Below are 5,633 nucleotides of genomic sequence, written 5' to 3'. Positions count from 1 at the left end.
TGCTTGGCATCAAGCCAGCATCCAACCACTACCTTGCTCCTGCAAAACCTGACACAACCATTTTGATTTCTCCTGCAGCCTGAAGAGCTGGGGCAGGTGTACGTGTGTGCAGAGTTCTGTACCAGCGTCCAAGCCGTTATCTACTTAGTAAAACTGGCCTATGAGCTTCAGCAGTCAGATCATTAGGTGATGGCAGCCAGTGTGCACTCACTGAAGTCAGGGTGAAATCCCAGTTGAGGGTCCTATCTTTACCTTCCAGAATCTGTAGGTTTCTCTTTTGAGCTGTCAAACCCAGGCACACTGTCTAGTGAACAGAAACTTGTTTCTTTCAAAGCAAAACAAATAAAAACTATGGCGAACAAAATGACATGACTTGTTAGTTAAAATCCCCCAAGAAAACATACTCTTTACCTAAATCAGCAGTGGCAGCTATTAATAATCCTGCCAGCTGTTACAGGAAGCCTTTGAAGTATACTGAGATCTCCACTTAAAGGTCTCCTGATAACACATCTACTGCAGCATTTTAAAAATGAGCCTTACACTCAGTTAAGCCTTTTTAATCTTTATTTGTAATGACTGAAGTGATTTATCTAGGCTTCAACAGTTCATTAGTTTTAATGGTGGATACTGGGAATTGGCATATTACCGTAGCCAGGTGTCAGCAGTGTCTAGGGGAAAGAAAATACTGAATGCAAGTCACAGGACAGTGAGGAAAGAAGTGAGCATCATGTCAATGTTGTAGACAGTTGTTTAAATATTTTTGTAATGCTTCACCATCACTCAAATAACTCCAAATAAACAGACATGGATTTTGCAGAAGACCTGAGGAAGAAGGAATGTAGCAGCTTGTTCACACTTCCAAAGCGTGAAAGGTTACAAGCATTAAAACCACATTCAGTTTTCACTCAACTCTGGCTCTGGCAAAATTCAACGGAAATGGGCATTTGAGCAAGCAAGGTGCAGACTTCAATCATCACCCTAATGGGAGGATGTCTGCAGGGTGCCACATGTACAGACATGAGGGAAAACAGGTAAAGCTGAAAGTCACATCCATCTTTCATATGTATTTCCCGATCAGTCAAAGCATACAAAAACTATCTAAGTTTGTAATGAAGCCCCACATATTGCAAATTCATCAGAAGATATATCCTTCTTTAAATACACTAAAGACAAACAGTGGGTAAAGTTATTTTAGGGAGCTTTTGTACTGTGAGCAATTTCCAAGTCAAGTGTTTATTATATAAAGGTAGAAGTCTCAAATGAAGTATTTATATGATAAAATGTAAAATGGAACAACTGCATTAAAAAAGTGTTCTTTTCAAGAACATCTCGGTTATATCCTCCTTCTCCAAGTGCTTTAAAAAGCTCTGAACTGTTGGACAGGGGACTTGTCCATCCAGTTATGTTGTGCCCAACCTGAACAAAGAGAAGAAGCCCACTTCTAGTGGCCCCCTAGTAACCATGTTCACATCACATTGACTCTGTAGTAGGTAACAACTGCTCATGGCCAAGTAACACACCCAGACAGAAGCTCTGCTCTTTTGTATCAATCACAATCAATAAACCCCAAACCTCTTGGTCAACAAAGGCCAGAAAGTCTCTCAGAAAGACTCCCAAACAGAAAATACACCCCAGATATGCCTCAGCGGGGTTTTTCCTGCCACTGTCTTCAGGAAGGATGAGTGCACCTACATTACATTATATCTATTAACACAGTTGTATGCAGACCTGCCTCTAAGCAAATCTTTGGGGTCACCATAAATTTGCATAACGTTACACAACAGACAATGGCTCTTTAAAAAACACGTGACAACATAAAAAAACCTGAAATGGTCAACTGCCGTGCCACTTACTGATTGTATCACCTTCTTTTTTTTTTAACCTATGCTTCTCTGCTATGCTCAGTAGAAGAATGCTGGACTTGCCAGCCTGCCAAGCCATCTCCAAAACTCTGGTTTAATCTTTACCATTAATCTTTACCATTCAGACTCATCACATGCTTATTGTTCTTGCGATTTAACCTCTGTAGAATCATGAATCCCAGCTTCAAAGACAACTGCTGAAAGGTAGAGTGGTCAGCAGATTTTTCCTCACTGGAAGGACTTCAACTGCCAATTCTCCTTAGGCTCTTTGCTGGTTTTCTTACTAATGTGAGTTCAATACTTTCTTCTGCTTGCCTAATATGCCTACATCCTCTACCCCAGCTATATCCAAAAGCCAATCAGTTCTTGACTGTACCTTCTGTGGTAATCACAGAGTTGCAAAGTAGCTGAGGTTGGAAAGAACATCCGGTGGTTTTCTTTTCCAACTCCCTGCTCAAGCAGGGCCACATAGAAATGGTTGCTTTTTGAATACCTCTAAAAAGGGAAAAAATAGTCTTATTTCTAGTGCATAGTTGAAGAATCAAACAGAATGATTAAGGATTTGCCAAGGAACTTACAGAACAGAAACTGTAATTTTGATTCACAATAAGCCTTACTCAACATCACTGGGCACTTTATTCCTGCCTGGTGGTGGTACAGGCTGAGTAAAGAGGATAAGATGCTGAAAAAACAAGCCCAGCAAGCAATCTGATGGTGGTAACTCAAATATCACAGTTTTACTTACTCAGCATCTTGTTTTTTATGTGTAGAAAGCAGCTAAATCAAGAAATCTGATGATCTAGAGAAAAAAATAAGCTAGAGGAAGCAATAAAGGAAGAAATAAAGGACTGAAGGAGGAAAATGCTGGAGGTGAACAGGTTATTGTGCAGGACTCAGACTGCTACACATTCTAGCTCGACAACCTGTGAATTTTCCAGTCCCACGAAGTACAGCAGTTGAGGTTTGGCCAAAGCACACCACCTGCAGCAGGAACCAGGCTTGTCTGAAGACTATCAAGGCAACATCATTGTCCTTGGACAGAAAAGGGAAGGAATATGAACAGAGGCGCTGGGTAGCAGGGGCTGTAAGGCTTTTTACAACACAGAGGCAGGGCATGACAGATTCAATTTAGGAGTCAGCTCTGTGTGAATGAGGTGCTCTGCTGACTCCCTTGGTGGGCCACGCTAGCTCTTCCTGGCATCTTTCTCAAGATCACTCCTGAGACACCACTCATTCATTCTTAGGATCATTTCTAAGTCTAAATGTTAAAAAAGTAATGTAAGTGTACTTTTAAACTACTATCGACAGCTCCCGTTTTCGTTTGTCTACCTGTCTTTTGGTAATGTGATGCATTCCCTACTCCCTTCGCTGCTCCTGAGCTGCAGAGCAGCATACCAGCGGGCAGCTGGAGGCCCGTGCCGGCGTCGTGCCTCTGCCCTGCCCGGCGGGGGAAGCCGCGGGCGGCGCGGTGCCGGCCGACGCCGCGCCGGGCCCCGCTCCCCTCTTGCCCCGCGCCGTGAGGGCAGACAAGATGGCGGCGGGGAGGAGGCTGGCGGGCGGCGCGGGCCGGCCCCTGCAGCGGGAGGCGCTGCTGGGCGCTGCTACTGGGCGGCCTCCCGGGCACAGCGCGGGAAACCAGGCCGTCAGCCGCGTTTCTTCCCTTGCCCTATTAACGAAGAGCTGCAGGAGCGGCAGCATGTGTCCTGTTTGCAGCGCTGAAATGACACCAGGATGCTTGGGCACAGACGGAGAAGAGCGGATGGTGCCCCGGTGCGCTGAAGGGCTGAACAGGATCACTGCTGCTGTAAAGCCATATGCAGGTACGTTCATCAGCAGAGAAGCAGTGCTGGATTAAAATAAGGTGCAGATGAAACCCCTTTAGAAATCAGAAACTCGCTGAGAAAAAAATTCCCACGTTTAGAGATCAGAGCATTTGGAAAAAGATCACACAGAAAAAAATCCACTGGAATGCACTTTTCAGTACGTCTTCTCGGTAACTAAGATGCTGGTTTTGACCTCTCTTCTGCTGCTGTGGATTCATCTGCTGGAAAGACCCAGTCTTTCACTAAACACAACCTTCACATAACCAGCTGCAGCAGCTTTGCTGGAACAAACACTCCTGTTTCATCCTACTTTGTTTTGTAAAAGCAGTTCATGTGCAGATAGTTCGGGGCCTTGCACACAACACTGATTGCACTCCATGTTTTTCTGTGCCAGCTGGACGGTTCCGCTCTTAATATAAGAATGTACCTACTACTCTTTATTTTGTATTTCAGAAATATGTTTGCTAAGTTGACAAAATTCACTGTGAGGACTACAAAAAACTGTTTATATAAACTGATTAATTTTATTCTTAAGAACTTTAGGATTATAGGTATTCACTAACAGTATTTATATATAAAGCAAACTGCTAAAACTTGACTTTAGCTGTATAAAAAAGTAGCTTGAAGTGTCATAAGCTGGGAAAGGCAACAGGATGGTTGGAGGACTGAGAAGGTAAGACAGTTCACCTTTATGCTGTATCTTACTGGTTATAGCCTCCAAAATTATAATAGTGCAATAGCAACTCATGTTCCCCTTCTGACATGAGGGAAAGCAGTACTGCATTTGCACATAAGACTTGCACACCACTGGTGGTTTTCACCTCATTTGTAAGAGGTGACTGAAGGATGAAAAGTCATATTTAGCACAATACAAGTCTTCCTACTCAATAAAGGCACACAACTGCTTGATGACAATTACTCAAACTTACCTCCAGTTGTTTTGTTAACAATCTGTGTATTAATGGTAGTGTTTTTTCCACTTCCCTAGGCAGCATCAAGAGAGAATAGGATTTGTCGCACCAACACTGAAAACCAAGACTAAGCTTCAGCCCTTTATATGGAACTGCTGAAAGAGGAAGCTGCAGTACTGAAAGCAGTCAGTCTTGACTGCGTGAGACCATGCCTCTCACAGAAAGCAAATGATGTCTTACTTCAAAAGCTTCATGAAATGCAAACTTGTTGATTTACTGTTCTTAGAGCTGTTACACTTGAATAACTGGGGAGAGGGGAAGTTATGGTTCCTACTCACACCACATTAAGGTTTATAGTTTGATTTACTTTGAAGACTACAGAACTAAAAAGAAAAAAAGGTAAAAACATTATTTTAGCATACAGGGGCTTTTTCCTTCTGCTGGCAGGAAGAGGCTTTTAGATAAATGGTGATCTAAAACTTAACAACTACAGACCAGAACTTACAGAACATTTTTTCCACAGGTATAAAAAGCCTCTGAAAAGGTGAAGTTGCCAATAAAAAGGAATGCAACAGCAAAGTACATAATATGGCAATACTTGTATATTATTGCAAAAGCAATAATACATGTCTGTCACTAAATCAGTAGAAAACTAACTGCTTACAAAGGCAAACAGCAACCTCATTTTAGTTATGCTGCTCCATGCACTGAGTGCAGATAATTTTATCTTCACCTCTGTCTGCAGAAGAGTAAGGTATGCTTTGCTTTGTAAACTTGGGCAAGTTTCATGATTTAAATAATAGACTGGACATTTTGCTTCATACTGTATGTGTCTAGATTAAGACAAATGGCTGGTAACTTGTTCTGCTTTTACTCCACAGTGCTTCACAGTTGTGTGCATGATCTGGTAGGATGGTGAGACTACGATGTTTTCCTTGGACAAGTATCAGAACTTCAACTTGAACAAAGTGGGATTAAGTTTTACTCATTTTAGAAGAGCATTCCCATCCCAAAGACAGTTTGAAGAAGCACACTGC

At 42.5% G+C, this 5,633-nt stretch overlaps 1 non-coding gene across 1 annotated transcript; it reads left to right on the top strand.

Annotated features, from left to right (window-relative positions):
- Nucleotides 1-4,343: 4,343 nt before the first annotated feature.
- On the top strand, nt 4,344-4,472 carry LOC139589539 (small nucleolar RNA SNORA47). Its single transcript, XR_011679045.1, has one exon. It is a non-coding gene; the product is annotated as a small nucleolar RNA SNORA47 (small nucleolar RNA).
- The last annotated feature ends 1,161 nt before the right edge of the window (nt 4,473-5,633 follow it).

Source organism: Agelaius tricolor, unplaced genomic scaffold (genome assembly GCF_023055355.1).
Source record: "Agelaius tricolor isolate 1412-34295 unplaced genomic scaffold, bAgeTri1.0.p SCAF_4, whole genome shotgun sequence".
NCBI lineage: Eukaryota > Metazoa > Chordata > Aves > Passeriformes > Icteridae > Agelaius > Agelaius tricolor.
This window is presented reverse-complemented; position numbering and strand designations above follow the sequence as displayed.